Source organism: Toxorhynchites rutilus, chromosome 2 (assembly GCF_029784135.1).
Source record: "Toxorhynchites rutilus septentrionalis strain SRP chromosome 2, ASM2978413v1, whole genome shotgun sequence".
NCBI lineage: Eukaryota > Metazoa > Arthropoda > Insecta > Diptera > Culicidae > Toxorhynchites > Toxorhynchites rutilus.
In genome coordinates, this window is record NC_073745.1 from 199,703,743 (window position 1) to 199,725,425 (window position 21,683).

The following is a 21,683-nucleotide window of genomic DNA, read 5'->3' on the forward strand; positions in this document are numbered from 1 at the left end:
AATAAAAACAGTTAAAAAATCTGTTTCATTATCTGAAGCATATTATCATACAAATGAGGTGTCCTTTCACATATTTGGAAGCCCCTGTACCAAATCAGCTTCCAAAATCAGTACCCTGCTACAACATTTTTTTCAGAAATTATTTGTAAAATAATAATGTTTAATTTTCAAACGTTTTCTTTATTTAACCATCATGCTTTATTATTTTACTAGTCATTTCAGCAACACGTCTAAGAAGTAAATGTATCGTTTTTATTACGTTTTAATGCATTCTTGGGAAATCTTGATAACAATTCACAATGAAGTGAAACGAATCAGGGTATTGTAGCAGTCATTCATTCTAATCCGCACCCATCTCGAGTGTTCGATCTTTAAAATATCAATTAGGAAGCCGAAAATATCAGAATGGTTGGAATTTTGCGATCTTACCTCCTGACCACGTCAGGTTTTGAACGTGAGTGTGCAGATTTTTTCCCGTCTTCCGCGTTCCATCGTCGATAACTTTTGAATGTATCCTTCAATATTGACGAATTTATCCAAAGCTGAATCAGCTCATGCGACATCTACATTAGAGCCATAGAACCATTTTACGCACTGAAAAGCAAGATTCGGTGGTGATTATTCATTTTATTTCAATTTAGGTTCATTTCAGCCATTGAATATCGTCAGTATATGGTAAGAAAGTTGGAGTTTGGTATATTTACGATGGTTTCAACACGCGATTTGACCAAAGTCATAGATAATCTTCGAAAATTTTAAGTTTGATAATACATACCGGTTATTAATACTATGGATAATTGCGATGAAATCGATATCTTATCAAATTGGCTGATATCATTGATTATGTAGGGGTCGATACGAGAAAGATTTGCAGTATTTTTAGCGCAAAACACCCTATTCATCGTTTACTTAGTTGAAAAAAAATAAAGTTACAATACTTATAACAAGCCATTCCTCGTAATATACATAGCACATTGTAAAATGATGATTTTCTAACCTTTTCAGCGTGGATAGAATACATGAAACCGGGAAATTTGAAGATAAATTCTGATTTGTCTAGAAAATTTGAACGAATTTCATACATTCTCATTTTACTCGCTGCGTCATCTGGTTGTAAATCCAACGTAAATTCGTCAATTGATGAAATACAAACTGAATAAAAAAAATAAATCTGAGTAAACAAACGATTCGGATCAAAACGCTGTCAATAGTTTCTCGATGTGACAACTAGGGGCGCTGCAGTGAATGAAATTAAGCGAAAAATTCTAACTGAAACACACTTTATGGTCTTGACGTTATTGTACTATTCCAGTGTGTATCGGAATATGGTTGGAATTATACTGAATTGACATTTCACAAATGTGAAATATCGCTACTGATCAACCGAGAACTGTCGAAGTCATTCAATGATTTCATAAATAGGTTTAAGGACGAATTTCATGCCAACTCGTCTTAGGAGTTGGCAGCACTATCTCAGATAGCAGTGAAACGTTTGATGGAAGCGTAGCAACTTGTAACTAACGTTACTATAACAGCATCGCAACAGTTGTTTGTTCATCGTAGTACTCTGGTATATTAGAAGTAGTCAAATAAAATTTTCATTCCAATTTGTTCTCTCAACTCGACCAGACGTCTTTTATTTCCACTTAATACGCTCAACAACGTTGTGGGTGTAAACACGTTGTGGGTCATTTAAGCAACTTTCCATACTTGAAATCTTGAATAAAATAGATTTCTTTTTGAAAAGGGTCAAACAGTTCTTAATTTTTTACAAAAACTTATAACTCAAAAAATAAGATACCTACAACATTATGGTAAAAGAATGAAATGTATAAAATTGTTCACATTTTCATTAAAAAAAATACCAAAAAGTATAAAAATAATTCTGAAAATTTTCTCTATTTTTTCTTAAAAACGTATTTTTATATTCTCAAAAATATTATATGAATAGCCCTGGCAATTTCCAACAGGTCGAAAAGGTTTTTCTAACAACAATGTTTTTCATATTGAAGACTCTGTTTAACACGTTGACTGCCACGTCAGTCACCGGTGACTGACATCGAGTTTTTGCTCCGGCTGCGTCAGTCACCGGTGACTGACAGTATAACATATGATGATAAAGGTAACTAATATAAGCACATAAGCTTATAAACATTCCCTTTCGAACAAAAATACCTTCCACTACGATAAGAAACGATGGCCCTAACACGTTTAAAAATTTCCATAGAATCGCTAAAAAACCATGGCATTCAACGTGTTAAACAATTTTATACATTTCATCAGAATTTCTTACCAGAATGTTCTAGGTATCTTAGTTTTTGAGGTATAAATTTTCTGTAAAAAATTAAGATTTTTTTTTCAAAAAGTAGTCTAATTCTTTTTTGAAGATTTTAAGTATGCAAAGTTGCTTAACCCTTTGCGGTCGTTCGTCTGCTCTCAGCCACCATAGCAAGGAATCATGCTGAATACTTTATTCAACGATGCAATAGTTTACATTTTTTCTAAACTAATTTTAGAAAAATAGTCATTTAATTTCAGCCTCCTTAAAACAAAATTGTTGATTGTCGTTCTGTGAGACCGAGACTGTGAAAGGGTCAATTAAAGGATCAACATAAGTCATACTGATAAATATTCAAAGATATTTTATTCTGTAAACTAAAAGTAATTATCGGTTACTAAAAAATTGATAAGTAATATTTTATTTTCTGCAAAGTTTCATCAATCAATATCGTTGATTTTTATTCAAATTATCATTTATGAACATACATAGTATTTATTTCCCATAAAAATACACCCAGGATGATTATTATATTCCTCAATCAACTAGAAGTATAAGAATTATGTATCGGAAATATTGGCCCCTATTATGTAAATTGAATCGAACGGACAATTTCGATCCCTATAACTATCACACCGAACAAATTATCCTTAAATATTCTGTAAATCGATAGAATCTTATTGAATCGAGTGCTCTCTCGAACGTCTACGAATTGCATATTTTGAAACGATACCGAAATGTTTCTTAAAGCAAAAACATCAGGAATGTAACAAGCAAACCAAACAGCTCGCAAAATTATGCCGACAGCATTCACTCGACTGTATCTATAACAGCAAAATAGAGCTGACGAGCAAAATTCTGTTCAACTAGAATTACATAATAGGGCCCAATATTAAATTTTAGAAATTTATAATTTCTCATTCATCACTGTTGTTATTCATGACTATATTTCTTGGAAGAAATTTACACCATCGATTCACATAACTTATCATAGTTTTGAAATAAGAATAACAATGGGCCCTATCATTATCACTATCACTATCACACCGAGCAAAATTTCGTGTTTTGTAAATCGAGAGATTTCTTATCGAGCTCGAACTTCATGTGTTGCAATTACATATATTTAAGCGTTCCTGAAATGTTCCCCAAAGGAACTATTATCGAGGAACAAGCAAAATTCTTATCAACAGGATTTCTATAATAGACCTCAATACATAATAAAAACTAGCATTCGCAATCTTCAAAGACGAAATTTTCTCCAAAAAATCAGTTTTCATTGATTTTCGAATCCTTATGCCGCATGTTTCCAGCATTTTCAATTGGTCATTTAACTAATGATGTGCTTGGAGAGAGAATATTGTTTAAATTGTTCCTCGTGAAAAAAATTCTGCATTATTAAAAGTTATGGTCGAACAGCTGGATATGTAGATATGAGGTAACTAAAAATTTGAAAGAAAATATGATGAAGAAATATCTATTCATACAACTAATATGTTTTATTGAGGTTAGCATAAACACCATATGAAACGATCACGGCAAAAGGTGGAGGGATATTTAATCCATTGCTTTTGGAGGTGACACTATCCTAGACCAACTGGCGGGCGCCAAGAAATACCATCCCTGCTATATACCATTGGAAAGATAATTAAATACATGTTGGAAGAACCGTGGGTGTTACTAGGTTTAATTTTGAAATTTATGAAAAACAAGCCTTCGAAAAATAGCTATAAAATAGCTGAAGTGTTGTCACGTCACAAAATAGAACACTTTTTAGTCCATAAGATGAACGTAAGTTCAAACATTTTTATACTTGGGTTTCTCTTAGCATACAATGAGGTTCAACAACCCACAACATTTTGTTAAGATCGATCACGAATAGAGGAGTATTAACTGTCTCTAGAAGTTGTTGTCACGTCAGGGAAAGTATATGGTCGATTCTAGCGTTATGTGACAACATTTTTTTAACGTTTGCTTTTATAAATCACACAAAATTAAACGATGTTATAGTGAAATTGAGAAAATTTTGTACAAGAATCATCAGTTGAAGAATATTTTAGTGTTGGATTAGCTTGTTGACATTTTGGAATCGAAGATGGTGACTTCCGGTTTGTTAAAAGCGACTATAAAAGACCGTAAATGGCTAGAAATCCCACAATACGATCGGGAATGATGGTATTAGCCTATATCCATTGGCGTGCGACGAAGAATGATAAAAAACAAAAAAAAACAAATTTAATAACGAACAGATAGGATTCGAACGAGAGATAATGTTAGAGTGGGAAGAAGCTTTAGTTACGCGTGTGGAGGTAAACAAAGAAAGTGCACATAAAAACTTGGGACGGTTCAGGACCGCCTTTTTAGAGGTCGGCTCAGGAACACCCCGCTTTTTTAGATAACGATATGCTTTGTACTATAGGTAACAGATAGATTCAATTTACATAGCTTATTTTGATGGACATATCATAAGCATTTAAAAGTCTTGTTTTGTAATGGTTCGCAATCTAAAAGAACATTGAACTCATTTCCATACAGATTAAAAATAGAAGAAGAACTGAAAGAAGAAATTCTTCGTTTTTGAGGCAATGAAAACGCAAAATGACGCTGGAATGAAGAGAGTCAGAAAAAAATCACCATATTATCAATTTGTCAGCGTTGTGACACCTTTCATTTGACACTACTGAAAATATGGTAGGAAGCACTGTTCCTGAGATACAAATGGGGATAGATGCAGGACAACCGGGTTAGGATCACCTTCCCCTACAGGATGGACCTTTGGAAGGGGAAGAGGAGATCTCATAGGTAAGTAAGAAGTATTCAGGGTATACAAAAAAATTAAAATACTATATAGCTTGCTATAATACGGTGATCATATTCAATACATTTTATTGATTTTGTGACGTGTCAACGCTTTGTGGAGACTGTTTTTTCGCACAGAGCGTATTGTCACATCGAAAAAATCATGCCGATTTTTGCAAGGTTTTTGCGAGTTTTTTTGAAAAACTAAATTGAGACGAACCAGCCCAGGAGGCTGAAAGTCTCAAAAATAACGAATAAAAAAAATGAAAAACTGAATATACAGGAATCACCCGTTCATCTTTTGTTGATAAATCAAAGAAAAAAGTTCATTTGTGTGTTTTGAAACAAAAAATAATATTAAAATCATTCAAAACCTTTGAGATACCCCTCGTTTCCAAATGTTATGACAGCTAGGTCTGTGCGATATTATTCACGACCTTTCAGTGATTTAGTTGATGCGATATAAACAACGTTGTTTGTTTACGTTGGCACATAAAAGTCGTTGTTGTTGTCTACACAAAGAGATCGAAATTTGAGCTTTTCAACAAGAAGCGGCGCGAAACGTCATTTACAGGCTACAGTCAAGCACGGAGGATGCAATATAATGGTGTGAGGATGCTTTTCCTGGACTGGTGTTGGAAATCTAGTGCGAATTCACGAAATCAAGACAGCAGATGTCTGTATTGACATTCTTAAGAACAACATGAAGGAATTGCTTCGAAAAACTGGCCTACGAAACAGCTTCGTTTTCTAACCCGAAGCATACTGCGGAGAAGACCAAAGCCAATTTACGTTCAAGCAAAATGAAGCCCCTCGAATGGCGACCACAAAGTCCTGATCTCAACCAGAATCAGAACCTGTGGGCCATTCTTGACAAAAAAAAAAGTGGTGAAAGATGGTTTCACTAATAAAGGCACTTATTTCATGGCTCTCCAGAAGGCGTGGAACCAATCGATCATCAGCACCTCCAGAACTTGGTCGATGGTATGTCCAAACGTCATTGAAGCTTCAGGAGGCTACACTAACTTTTTTGCTTTTATTGTGTGTTTTGTAATTTGTCGAACTCGGATTTTTATATTTGTATTCTATTTTATTTAACAAATTTGTTTTTTATTCAACCAAAATTAAGAAAATCGTTATATAATGCTGTTTTTAATACAATGTAAACAATAATTTGTTTTTATCGCTTCAATATCGATTAATAACAATACCGTACAGCTTTAACTGTCATAACATGAAGAAACGAGGGGTTACTCAAAGATTTTGAGTGAGTTCAATATTATTGTTTGGGGGTGTGCTTTTATTTTTGTCAACGCATATTTGCACACATTAAAAAAGTCATGTAAGGAAGTAAACAAAATCTAACAGAAATGGCAAATCTTGTTAATTACTTGAAAGAATAATAGTTAACAAACTATTCTATAAAGTTATGGTAGTAGTTTTTGATAAAATAGTCCAGAAATTGAAAAAAGTTTCTAAACATCCATGGTGAACTTTTTTATCACTGTATGTCTTATACTTTATTCAATAATGTTTTCACTTTTTCTTTTTTTCTAAACGAATGTCAATGTCAAGTGTATCTGTTCACGAATCAAAACGGTGCTTTTGTGAATTATAGATTACGATACTCAGTATAAACAAAAGTTGTCACCCATGCTTGAAGGTTGAAAGATGTCAAACGAAAGATAATTATAAAATATAATTTTTATATGAAACCAGCACATCAGAACACAATGTTCCGTCTATGCATCGATGCAAAAGTTCACAAAAAATTAAAGAAATCTTGTTTTTTTTCAAAATCTTACAAATTATGTATCACTGCTCTTTCAAGTAAAAATAATTCCGACCAGTACGACATTCATGCCAAAATTCGTAGATATCATGTGGCTTCATCAGATTCTGTTCGAAATCTCCAAAGTTTGATTCTGCGACCTTTGATTCGATTGTTCTGGGCCTAAACAGTTGTGGTTTCCACATTGTTCTGAGTTGATTCGGGTGTTTCAGTTTGAAATATTTTGTTCAACTTAATTCAAAAAAAGTCAAATGGGAGCCATCTTGTCGTGGATGGTTCAGAATTGTCAATAGTTCAAGCTCTGATATTTCCTGAATTGAGTTAAACTCATTTTTGTACGTTTGGGTTGTGCAAATAATAACAATCTATCGAATATATTTTTAAATATGTTTCAATAAATTTCAATGTTCTTAAAAAAATTTCCCAATGGTTCTACAATATTCTTGACTTGGCACCTCTTTACGTAGAATTTCGTCTTTCGGGGACATTTGTAAAAGAGGGATACACGCGCTTTGTGCAGTAAACGATAATTGCGAATGGAATTGTGTAAATATAATATTCTCATTATTCTAAGAAAATTATATATATATATATATATATATATATATATATATATATATATATATATATATATATATATATATATATATTATTTATAAAACCAACTTTTTATGTGTGTTTTATGTTTTGTGACCTAACTAGTTATTTGTGTTCTTAATTATTTTTTTCAAATATACCCCAACTCATCCGCATTTCTGGCATATGCTCACAAAATTTGCTCCACACTCAAACGGTTGAAGCATTTCATTTTTTCAACAGTGACTTTTGACACATTTTGGTTGGTTCGTCACTTAAGCATATCATTCGTAGTTTATAATCACCAATTATCGCAACGTAAATTAATTTTTTATTCACTTCGTGCAACTCGGTAGATCTGTTAAATGCGTTTTCCTAACACAGACTATACCGATTCACTAGTCCGTGTTAGATGTATGGGGAAATTCGAGGCTCTCATTTCAACGCTATTTCATCATGTTAACTTTTGGAAATTTTATAATCATCTATATATTCTCAGGTTTTTATCCGTTTGTTTATTTATTTGAACCCATTAACAGTTTAGCTGTAACATAGCCGGATGGTAATCGTGTACATGTTACATGTTTTATCGTATCTATAAATTTACATTATACAGTAGCTATTTTTCAGGCGTAAGAATATTCCTTTTGTGCCATTGCATTTATACAGGGTTTTCCATTTCGGGCTTCCGAAAGTATACAGCCCTGCGCTGACAACCGTTTGACATAGCTGTCAACCAAAGCGTCATATCGTTAGTTGAATGTCTGCCATTTTACAATATGGATCGTTTTAGCATCGCACAACGTGTTAATTTTGTTAAATTATACTATAAAAATGATGAAAACCGGCAAATGTTTTCGAGCATTACGGACGGATTTCGATCGTCATGGACGGCCTACAGAGCACACAATCGCTAATGTAGTGCGTAAATTCGAACAAACTGGATCCGTAGCGGATATTGTGAAACCTGTGCATCATCGTAATGTTTGTTCGGCCGAAAATATTGCTGCTGTTGCTGCCAGTGTGGAGGATGACCCGAATGTTTCGATTCCACGGCGTGCTCAGCAATTGGGCTTGTCAAACACATCATTGTGGCGAATTTTGCATTTGGACTTGCACCTACATCCATATAAAGTCCAACAGGTACAAAAATTATAGCGTGGTGACCATGGAATGCGTCGGGCATACGTCGATTGGGTGAACGAACAACAGCAGCAAAATGATGAATTTTCGCATCAAATTTCCTTCAGCGATGAGGCACATTTCGAGCTCGGTGGCTATGTTAACACCCAAAATTTCCGTATATGGGGCTCAGAAAATCCACACGTGATTGTTGAGAGGCCATTGCATCCGCCAAAAGTCACTGTTTGGTGCGCATTATGGTCTGGTGGAGTCATCGGGCCGTATTTCTTTGAAAATGAGGACGGCGAGACGGTAACTGTGAATGGTGAGTGCTATGGCCGTATGTTAACAGATTTTTTTTGCCACAAATTGAAGATATGGATACGGATGACATGTGGTTTCAGCAGGACGGCGCCACGTGCCACACAACACGACCGAACATGGCCATATTGCGAACGAAATTTGAGGGACGCAAAATTTCGCGTTTTGGTGTAGCCAATTGGCCGCCCAGATCATGTTATTTGAACCCGCTAGACTTTTTTTTGTGGGGTTATGCGAAAGACCGTGTCTATGCCAACTCTCCGCAAACTCTTGAACATTTGAAAGACAACATTCGTGAAGTTATTACCGAGATACCGCCCCATATGCGCCGAAAAGTAATCGAAAATTACCTGTTCCGGATCAAGGTGTGCGAGGAAGCCCTAGGTGGACATTTGAATGATTGTTGTATTCCACACATAATGGTATAAACCAAACCTTAATTTGGAATAAAAGTTTCATCGAAATTCGAATTCTAAGTGTGTAATAATGGTATAAACCAAACCTTAATTTGGAATAAAAGTTTCATCGAAATTCGAATTCTAAGTGTGTTTTATTTCAATTTACTTTCGGAATTTAAAGTTGGAAAACCCTGTACATTACACAGTAGCGTAACAGTGTTCTTTCTGTTCTTCCATTGTTCAGTTAGGCCACCGGACACCGGAGACAGTTGATATGATCATTGTTGTGTTATTAATAGCACAACAGCCCGAGCAGTTGTATGAATGGATCGATCTTCATTCGACCGTAGCTGGTGATTGTTGCGTGGACGTAGTTATTCTATAACAACACAAAAATGCTCACAAGTGAGGGTCCTGAGCATTGAACTCACGATCGATCGCTTAGTAAGCGAACGCAGAACCAAAGTGGCTACGAAGAACCCCCACCCCCCCATTCATCTATATCATAATAGATTAATGAGGAGTGTCCAAATAAAAAAAATAAAAAATCTGTACCGTTCTGAATCATATATCGGACGCTTAAGGCATACGATGCAGAGAACAGATCTAAGCTTTATGCACAGGTATAATTTGGTTGATATTTTCAATAAATTATATCGAACTAATTTATTGGAAATATCAAGCTTTTAAGCTTTTTACTTTGGTATCTATTTGATTGAAAACACAAAAAAAACATCGAATGAAATGCTTTTCAAATGAAGCGAATAAGAATCAAACTTCGAACACTAAATCAAATTTCAGACAGATTGAATTTAAACTTCGGACACTTTATATTGTAATTTTTTGGACGAAAATTACATTTCACTTGATTATATTTTATAATAAACTGCGAAACACTTACCAAGCAATACAGTAAACTGTTAACGATGATGAGAACTGATGAAACACGGGAGAAATTTGAATTTTTATGAACGGGTAAATTCTACGTGCTCACGCTAAGGAAACGTCAAACACAAACGATAATGAGTAGTGTTGTAAGATTTCTGCCGATTATGTTATAATTTAAATGTAGTTCCCATGTGAAATGATAGTGAAATCAAGGGATTACTCTAAATAAGCAATTGTGATATTATTTTTATAGTTATATCATCAGTGCATTAAGCATTTCAAGATATTAGAACAAAGTGTCCGAAATATGATTCAGAGCGGTATATTCTATATAAAATCCAAAAAATCAGTAATCTGTATCTACAGATTTTTGATTTTAAAATGTCTATAAAATCTGTATGAATACAGATTATATCGTAGATATGGTAGCCTTGATCGGGCGTGCTTCTGTCCATCACGTTGGAGTGGATGATTTTTTAAAGAGATTGTGATAACTAAGATGGTGACGGTACAGTAGCTTCAGTGAGTGTTTCAATCATTGTTATTGAAAGTAGAGCATCCATAGAGTATCGAAATAGAGAGGAAAATATCTTTCAAAAACCCCCTCCACTGCTTCGCAACAGACTAATTTCCGGAATGCGAAACGCTCCCCCCCCAAAAAAAAGTCACCATTTGTTGCGAACGGAATGTACATTTGACAGAAAACATCTGCTCCTAGTGAAATGGGAAACGGGCCGGAAATGTCGACGAGTAGCGATGAGATTGACGGAGGTCTGATGGAGTTTAAATTAACAAGTAAACATTTTCGAGTGTCCTCTATCTCGGGTCGAATCGTCTTTCCATTAGTCAAACTTTCTGTTTCTATTGAACAACCAAACCTTTGTCACTGTCGAGATTTCACAATGCCGAATGGTTGTGGGGATGTCTGCAGTGAGCCTTCGGAATATTGTTCTGTTTACACTGGCGTTAGTTAGGGGATAAACTCATCCAAGGGTGAGGGTTTGTCTGCGATCACCACAAATAGCTTTGCTTTATTAACTTTAAGATTCACGAGGAAAGTCAAGCAAACAAAGCACACGCACACATTCTCACATCCATCCAGCGATTTCAATCCGCACAAGTCGCTGATAAATCGTTGACGGTAAACTTTTACTTACCCGAACCCGTTCCGTCATTTCCCAACCATCAGAAGAGTAGCATCGAGGATGAGGGAAAACTAATTTTATCGAAGAGAAAGTTCTGTTTGAATTTGAGTTTCTTTCTGCTGCAAGGAGATGACGCTTCTTTATGCGTTTCTTGCGAATGCGAGCTAAAGTTTGACGTATTCGGCAACGTCTCCGCATTGAGCGGAGTGGAAATAATCCCAACCCAGCGTTTGACCTGGATTTAGGAACAGCAGAGTTCGTTGGCATTTACTAAGGAGAAAAATGTCTTATCACAATTCATTTACAATGTAAACCGAAGTCGTGGAACCATACAGTCTCAAACAGCCGTACTCAATCTGCGGCCCGGCTAGCTCTTCTGGTTGGCCCATCTGGTGTTATTGTATGTGTATGTGTAACAATAACGAAAGCCCTAGAGTTCATTATCTGTTTTTCGATGTAGGACTACATCTTTCAGTAATGGTGTCAAATTAGAAAAGAGAGCACATTCTTATGAATTATAAATAGCAAATCCAGCGTTCGTTCTACAGATAATATGGATAGAAAAAATATTACATCTTAAGCTCCACCCGTTCGCAATTTATTGTGTATGAGCAAGTTATTCAAGAATGTATAGCATTCACGACACATCAGTTATTCAACCAGCGACCGGACAACATCGAGGTTTCTAAACAGCTGAGAGTTTAGTTTAGTTTTCCAAAATGGCCTTTATAATTCAACCCAGTGCACAGATTGTTATTATGCCGGGGGTTCGGGTTAGATTCCCGTTCTGGACGAGGCTCTATCGTCAAAGTTTTTCCGACTTGCACTAGTGCATGTCGTCGAATGGCCGTTGTTCGCGACGAACGCGATTCGAGCTAGCAAACGAGTGAAGAAGAGGCGGAGCGAATTCGCGTTAACGGCATTGAGCTTCGTTTTATGATTTTGGGGAGCGTCAAAAATAGTAATTGATTTTCAGGCGGAATAAACACGTTTCTAAAATTAAAATTATTAATGAAAATTTACTTTTCAGTATCAGATTAGTATTCTATCTAAATGAAAAACACTTTTTTTTTGGGTGTTGAAAAAATCTCATGCGAAAATTGTTTTTGAAGCCAATTTTATATTATAATTAAAATTTTCAATAAAAATATCGCAAATGTATAGACAAATGGTTGAATAAGAGCTAGGAATACATGCTTCAAGTAAATAAATATCATGATGTAGAAATTTTCATTAAAATTTCTTACGCCAAAATCTTACGCCTCACACTACATTCTAAGAATATGCGCGAAGTAAGCATAGTGCAGAGCTTGCACTGACAGGCAGAAGCAAAGTAGAAGAGGAATATTAATATCGCGTATCGCGTATCGCGTCGTTTTTCATACCGTTATGTGGATATTGGTGGTGTTATATTGAATCCCACGTACGAATTGCTTATTTTATGCGTTATGAATTAGATAACAGTAGTGTGGGAACAAATATGTGAACGTCTTGGACCGCACTGTATCTGGCACGAGAAGGCGCTACGTGCGTTGACAATAAAGACACAACTCTCGTGTATTGTTCTTACGAGAAAAAGAACGAATCTCGAATCTCTGCTTCCACAAAACCACGCAAACCCATTGGCTACAGAACTTTGAAAATTTCGATGCATTCTAAAATAATATTCGAAGTAATCAAGAGCGATTTTTTTTTTAAATAATTTTTCGCTGGAAGAGTGCTTCTGAGAACTTCGAAGCATGTTTGGATTTATTTTTGGAATGATGATGATGTTTAGAGGCTTTCTCAGATTTTTCCAGACTCTCAGAATTTCTCAGTTTTTGCTCCTATATCCCTAAAAAAAGGCCAACAAACTAAACACTCAACCTTGAGAAGGGCCATTTGGAAAGCCTCGCTGCCGCCACCATCTGGTCGCTCTTAGAATGATAGATAAATCACGAATGAGTTATTGTTTTTTTGTGCTTCTGAGTTAGAAGAAGTATCAGAGTTCAACGTCCACCAACCCGGGTGAGAAGACATTTTTCAGCGGTAAAAGTTATGTTTTCGGTGGAAAACTGAAAATGAAAACACCACCACCACACCAGACATCCGATTCGGTTCGAATTTCGTAGTCCTACGTGAACAAAGTGGTCGTGTCTTGGACACCACGCTTCTTTACTTATTTTTTTTTACGGTCCGCGACACCATGACATAATGGGTTTGCGGCCCTTCTGAAAAAAGTAAATCCCATTTGATTCTACACATTTCGCTTATCCAAGGAAATAGGAAATAGGAAATAGGAAATAGGAAATAGGAAAGTGGAGGCGATCTGGCGTAGTGGTAACATCCATGCCTCTCACGCTCAAGGTCACGAGTTCAATTCTCACTCCCGACATTCTTCCAAAAATGGAAGTAAAAGTGACGAACCAGCCAAATGAGTTGAAAGTCACTATAATACAGATAAAAAAAAAAAAAGGAAATAGGAAATAGGAAATAGGAAATAGGAAATAGGAAATAGGCGGAAAGGCACTATCATTGTAGTCATTAAATCCGACTTTTTTACAAAGAATTTCAAATGAAACCATACTTCGTTGTCATAATTACGTCATAATAAGCGGTTGATCAATAGAAAGGGATTCATAATTAACGGATTCTACTGTATCTAAAATTTCAACTTCTTAAGGATAAAAATCAAAGCTTAGAAATTTGGGTAAAAGGTTTACATCCAGATTCTAGAGATTGTCATTAAAAATCTAAAATTTGTAAATCAGATAATGTAATTTCAATCGAGTACTGAAATATTAAATCTAGCATGTGGCTCGTGTATTCATATTTTGTAATGTTGCAAATCAGTAATGGAAAATAATCAATGTTTTCAAAATACCGAGAAAAAGGGATGCGATCCTAATTCCTAAAAATTCTTATCAAATTATGACGATTCTCATCGATTACACTACAAATTAATTGCCGTTACCCATGAACACAAGAATGTGAATGTGGTTTTTTGTTAATTTTCTGTGAATGTAAAATTGTCATTTCCCTTGGATATGAAAATTTCTGTTCGATCGTTTTGTGGGAGGGACGGCGGAAAATGATAAATATTCACGCCTTCAATAGCTCTCTCAACCTGTCCCACTCAATCATTTTTTAGTTGCTTTTTCGACAAACCTCCAGTTCTAAGCGTTGAATTCGTTATGAATCATACACAAATATTGACATGTCGAAGTTTCCAAAATTTTTCTGCAATACATTTGCATCAAATTTTATTTTCACAATTCGCACCAGAAGATGGGACAGTTCTAGATTTTTTTTCCCTCGACTTGCTGGGATATTACTTCGACTGTAGTTTCTGTTTATTCAACAGAACGAGTCAACGCGAAATAAGAGCGAAATGGCTCTTCACCAGGCGGCGGAACCGTTTCGAGGATATTGGCGGTTGGTTTTGATAGACTAGTGTTCGTCCTTCTGGCCCATACACTGCGCTGTTTTGCAGCGGATTCTCCCATTGCTTTATAACGATTTTGATTTCCGCTTTTTGAGCCAGATTTTTTCCCTCTAATGGAGGGATGTTTTCCACATGGCCGTACTTTTATTTTTTCGCTGACGTTGCTGGAGCTCTCGTTTGATTCGCGCTTCCAAAGGTATACAGGATCTCCTTTGAAGCGAGTGTCTTGCTTCTTCGCATGTCTGGCTGTGAGAATGGTGGATAAAGGCAAAGCAGCATATAACGGGGAGTTGAAATAAAAATTCTGTGAAAAGCGACCGAAAGAGAGCAAAGCAATTCGTGCGCTGATTGCTGTACCTTTCTCCTTCGATGTTGAGTCTGTAGTCGAATTTCACAGCGGAACGACAAACGGATTAGGGGTGTGGGAAATGCGGAGAAAATCCTCTGAATCAGTTGATGGGAAAACAGTAATTGCGGAAGCGGCAGCCCACCGACGAGACGCTGTACCCTCGAGAAAACAAATCATGGAAAGTTTTGAGATGAAAATCAAAAATAATAAATCTATAAAAACGTAGATGAAAGGGATTTGCTGGCCACTTTTATATTTAAATCACTTTTTGCGACGGTTGGCAAGTGTTAGGATTACTGGAATAGCTCTGAGTCGATTCATGGGAAAGTAGAATATTTCATCCCGGATTTATTGCTCGAGCGTTGAAAGAAGCAATTCGACGAATCCGGTATGATGGCCAGCTTTGGGTGTTATAATTTGTGTCGTCTTAGACTTAGAATGATTAAGTGTCATTTTTAGAGATTATGTCTTTTTCTATAACGCCACTGTAAGGTAAGGTAATTTTATTTGTTGCTTCCTAATCAAAACGAGATAATAGGTAATTCATTCGTGATATTTTGAAACTTTACTTTACTGAAACCTTGTGTGCGTACATACTGACCCGGAATCCAACAACATGTGGGAAAGTGATAATGGAAATATTGGATACTGCCGGTGGCCTGTCGACGGGAGAGGGCACACATGCAAGCGAACGGGTATTGTGAACAATCTGTGAACACTATATGTACGTGCACACAATGGGTTCCCAAGCTCCGGCAAGCTGCTACCTAGAGATACACTTCAAAACATGCTTCCACCCAAATGAACGTAATCCTAATGCTGTGTGAATGGGATATGCGTTGCTGTCGCCACGGTGTGGGGGTGCTGAAAACTACCCGGCACTCGGCGAGTGTTGGGGATGGACCCATCGATGCACTAGCCGGCCGAGATTGGCCACAAACCGTACGGCCATGGTGTTCATCATCAGCGTCATCATCATCTGGTTGCAATATAGCCATCAAAGCCGTCATTATTATTTTCAGCTCGAGTGCGCCTTGCCTATTTATATAATCGTTATTATCCTATAAAATAATATTATTGTCCTTTTTTCTTCGTCCGACGCTTTTCCCGTGTTGTGCGCCTGTGATGCGCCGGTCATATCCACGACCCACCTGTTTCGTTGTCATCGAGTTGCTCAATTCGTTTCATATCTGTGAAAGTTAAATAATAATTTATTGTCATTTACCTACCCTTGGACGGATTTGTGAAGAGATTCAGTTAATTCGTCGTCCGATTTGTTGACATGATGTTAATTCTTATTTATTGTATTCTTGAAGTTGATGAGTAAAGCCAAACTTGAACAACATATTCTTGCTTTAAAACTCATTGAGTGAACAATGTGAAATTCAGATTTTTCCATTGTGTTCAAATTAACAATAGTTTTTGAGGTACGACTACGTCTAACTGGAAGATATAGGGGGTGAAATGAAAATCTAGGCACTGAACAAGTAAGAAAAAATGCAAGATTTGGAACGCTTATAATTCGAGCATTTCTCAATAGATCGCAAAGGTTTTTGCATCAATTGATAGGAAATATATCTACGCATCTATCATAACGAATAACATTTCATATTTCTTAAGATTAATAATTGAATAATTGTGAAATATCAAGAATTGTCCAAATGCACTATGTGCCCATTTTTGATTGGTTCATTTAGTGCTCCTCAAATCGTACCGACCAAAACGGGCAACCAGAGCAGAAGCGAAATACAATGAAGCACGATTGGAAAGGAAAAAGAAAAAAAAATGAACGAAACATTGGTCGCAGTCTCACACATGCGTAATTCTAGAGCCAGCCAGTCAGCTTAAAAATCCCCGCTCCTCTACCGTAACGATCATTCCATTCTTTGTGTGGACACCGACTGGACAACATCGTTGCTGGACGAGCTGGATAGCGAGGGATCGAGTGCCTTTCTCAAGGCAAGAGAGTGGAGGTGGTAGCGCTGGAGTAGAGTAGAGTAGAGTTTTCAAAGCGCCTTTCTCAAGGCTAGAGACGAATGAACTGAAAAAGTTTAAAGTCTCTATAATACAATACCTTCCTTCCGCAACGATCATTCTCATCCAAACCGCACACCACATCGTTTCGTATCACAACACATCAACAAACCAACACAAGCAGCCATGTCTGGACATGGCAAAGGAGGAAAAGTGAAGGGAAAGGCAAAACCCGCTCGAACCGTGTTGGTCTACAGTTTTCCGTAGGTGTATCCGCCAATTGCTCCGCAAGGGTAGCTAGGCCGAGCGTGTTAGTACCAGTGCACCAGTCCACCTAGCCGGCGTTATATAGTTTCGGCCGCCGAAGTGATCGAGTCAGGGACGAATGACCTTCGGGTTAAAGTCCCTTAAAAATAAGAACAGAACAGACAGAACAGTGATCGAGTTGGCTGGCAAAGCTGCTCGCGACGATGAGAAAACCCGCATTCAGAACAGAACACATTCGGTTCGTCCACTCAAGACAACAACAGGCAGTTGCAGCGAGTGGCGAGTGGCAAACGCAATCGCAAATCGGCCGCAGGTAGCAGAAGAAAAAAGTTTGTTCTTTATGCAAACTGCTTTGATGGCAAATCCAGAACAAGGCGGCATCGAGGGCGTTCGAAATGTTTTTTTCAAAACCACGAGTACTAAGTTTTCAAAATTGGAACCATTCCATAAAACACGGCGCTTATCAGGGCCATTAAACCTTCCAAAAACCAGTTTACGAAATACAGTTTGCTTTCTAAAACAATATCCCAAATAATAATAAAACACAACTTGATTTTTTCATAATTTGTTTGCCAGGATATGATGAGTATGAGAATTTGGCAGTTGTTCTGAGGTTATTGATGGTTGGGGACTTTCCCGATTATTCAATTTTCATCAATTCCTTAATTGCTTCTAGATTGAAAATACAGTAATTTACATTTAGCTAATTGGACGGACCTGCAATGCGACATATTTAGTTGTAAACATAGAGTTCAGGGTCCAAATTATGACCCAACATGTCCCAAGCTGGATGGGAAGAAATTTTTCAACTGTGGAAGCTGTGGCGAGTGGCAAACGCAATCGCTAAACAGGAAGGTTTAGCCGAACAAGATGGGGATATCGAGTGATAACAAAACAATAAACTCTTTAGATTAAAGATGATTTTGTGGTCCTGAAAAGGACCCTTTTTAGGGTTTGCTTCCGAATCAGCAGTCGGAAAACGCTCTTTATTTGGAGTTGGTTTACTTCTTCACCGCTTTGGTACCTTCGGAAACCGCATGCAAGTTCACCGGGCAGCAACAGACTGATTGCGATCTGAATTTCCCACGCCGTAATGGTTGACCGCTTATTGTAGTGGGTCAGACGCGGGGCTTCCGCTACGATACGCTCAAAGATGCATTGACGAAGCTCATGACGCTCATCGCCTTCGATGAGAAACCGGTGTCGGAATGATCCTGATTCAGCACCTTATGATGTAGATAGCATATGATTTCTTCTCCTTCTTCTTGTCGGTTTCCGAGATATTCTTCTGTGCCGTGCTGAACTTTTTGGCGGCTTTTCCACTATTCCATTAGTCTTCGGTGCCTTCGTGTTTGTTAGAAACAACTGCATGTGAATCCAACGAGCGAACAAACCATAATAAATATATTTTTTTGCCGTCGCTGCCTTTTAACGCTCATTCGTTCGTCTCGTTGGACTCGCCCCTTTGGCTGAGTCTGCTGATTTGTCTCTATCCTGTGAGCGTGTACCGCTAAAGTACAAAACGCGCGGACTCGCTGAAAAATATATCATTCTCTTTCAAACCGTAAACCAGTGTGGTTGTACGGCATCGTTTCACATCGCATCGCATCATATCAATAAAGCAACACAAGCAGCAACGTGGACGTGTGGACGAGACAAAGGAGGACTAGTTAAGTGAAAGGCAAAGTCTCACTCGAACCGTGCAGGTTTGCAGTTCCCTGTTGGTCGCATTCACTGATTGATCCGCAAGGGTAACTGGGCCGAACGGATTGGTGCCGGAGCACCAGTATACCTAACAGAGGTTATAGAGTATCGGCCGCCGGAGTGCTCGAGTTGGCTTGCAAAGCTGCTCACGACAATAAGAAAACCCGCCTACAGAACAGAGCACATTCGGTTCGGTGGCAACAACTAGTTTCAGCGAGTGGCAAACGCAATCGCAAAACGGCAACAGGTAGAAGAAGGAAAAAGTTTGTTTATACAGACTGCTTTGGTGGCAAAACCAGCCAATGTAAAACACGGCGCTTTTCAGGGCCATTAAACCATTCAAAGAAGAGTTATTAAAAGTTATTCACAATACCAATGCATTCTAAAGTGACATAATATGACATATAATATGACATATATATATTGGTGGTTGAGGTCTTTGAAATTAATCATTCAGTTTTCACAAACCCATACATGGTCTCCGAATTAAAAGTGGCTTCAAATTACAACACATTGTATGCAGGATGGCATTCACGAATTTTCTCGGTAGCAAGAACTGCTTTCTTAGGTTGATAACTGATGTTGAAAATTGACTGACGTTACATGTGCATTGTATAGAAACATAACTAAGGAGCAATATGATGAGCAATGCATTTCTTGCTGCTCTGTTCTTATTTTAAAGGTCTTCAATCCGAAGGTCTTCCGTCCCTGTATTTACTGTTGGTTTTTCAGAACGCTTATAGCTCGTCTATTTCTCGACAGATCGTAGAGTTCGTCTCCAAAACCTCAGTTTTTTGACGTAAAACTACGTCTTTCATTAAGGGTGTCAAATTAGAAAACAGGTCACGTTTTTATGAAATAAAGTTAACGTTAATAACTATTTTTGTCGCGAACGGATTTTGGCGATTTACATACTAAACGAATCGGAAATTCCCTAAGATTTGCTTAATATGCTATACATAAGAATCCTCTGGTTTGTAAATGGTTAAAATTCATGAAAACTTTAAGCGTTTCCATTTTCCCATACATTTGTTTTGTCCATTTGTGTGTTTCCCCGAACAGAGCTGTCAATAACGAGCAACTTATCGACGACCAACGGAGGGGTGATCGTAGGATTTAAAGTCTTCGTGAACAAAGGAAAAGTAGAAGAATGAAGGGAATACTTGCCTAGAGTATAAATAGTGGATCTCGCTGAGGCAAACTTTCATACACGGAATAATACAAAATCTGTATGATTATGACTTTATAGTCGTTACCAATCAAAGTAACGAATTGTACGTTATATCGAAGCATAATAAAGTACTCACAAAAGTAGTCTATAATACATTATTGTGTTGCTGTTTTAGTAAAGTTAATGAATAACTTCAATCAGAAGACGAAGCCAGCCTTTCTCATGATGTTTCCCTTCGTACTGTTGATTAAAGTATGATTCATTCAGAATCTGGAATTACAAAACCATCTGTATTTCGGGATTGATTGAAGGTACAAAACTTGTTTTAGCATCACAATACAGATAATTCATTGTTCTATCAGAAAAAAATTATTGTAATTTTTTTTCCTCTATACTTTGGAAATGTGTACGTTATATCGAGGTAAAATGTACGTTATATCGAGTGACGTTATATCGAGGGTACGTTATATCGAAGTTTCCCTGTAGTTTCAAGCCACCAATGTATGGCGACTTATATAAAATAACAGTGTAGTTCTACGTCAACAATGCGGTCGTATCTTGGACACAACCTCCTATAATTTTTCCATTTTTATTTACTTCGTTTGCGGAGACTACAAATCTTACAATTCATTCGTCTCTGAAACCACAGTTTAAGGTACGGTAATGTGCTCAATAGTGAAATATATGATAGTGAATGAGCTGATGACCACCTATGCATTCCTATCACAGCCATCATTTTGATTGTAAGATATGTGTATATACCAAAAGATGCCCGGCGTTAAACATATAATAAGTACAAAGCCTTCAGAAAAAAATCAAGAATCAACATGCTGACAACAAGATCTGATAAAATGTTCTTTACTGACGGTTTATTCATAAACGGGTCCACTGGCTTTGGCATCTTCAATGAAAATTCCAGTGCCTCTTTCAAACTCAAAGATCCTTGTTCCGTGTATGTTGCTGAACTGGGTGCGATATACTACGCACTGGGGATCATTGAAACATTGCCCATCGACCACTATTTTATTTTTTCAGACAGTCTCAGCTCATTAGAGGCAATCCGCTCAATGAAGGTTGATAAACGCTCATCTTATTTCCTAACAAGAATAAGACAACTATTGAGTGTTTTGGTCGAAAAATTATTCAAGATTACCTTAGCATGGGTTCCCTCTCATTGCTCGATTCCGGGGAATGAGAAAGCGGACTCGCTAGCTAAGGTGGGCGCTTTAGAAGGCACTCTTTTTGAAAGGCAAATTGCTTATAATGAATTTTTCCACATTCCTCGTCAGTATACGCTCGTAAGTTGGCAGCGCATGTGGAGTGGAGATGAGTTCGGTCGTTGGTTACACACGATTATCCCTAAGGTCTCGACGAGTGCATGGTTCAAGGGATTGAATGTAGGTCGTGATTTCATTCGCGTGATATCTCGGCTTATGTCCAATCACTACAACCTAAACGCGCATCTCTATCGCATTGGG

General features: G+C 37.2%; 1 protein-coding gene across 4 annotated transcripts in view; it reads left to right on the forward strand.

Annotated features, from left to right (window-relative positions):
- LOC129765174 (poly(rC)-binding protein 3) overlaps positions 1-21,683 on the forward strand; it is a 675,323-nt gene that overhangs the window by 1,457 nt on the left and 652,183 nt on the right. The window lies entirely within an intron of this gene.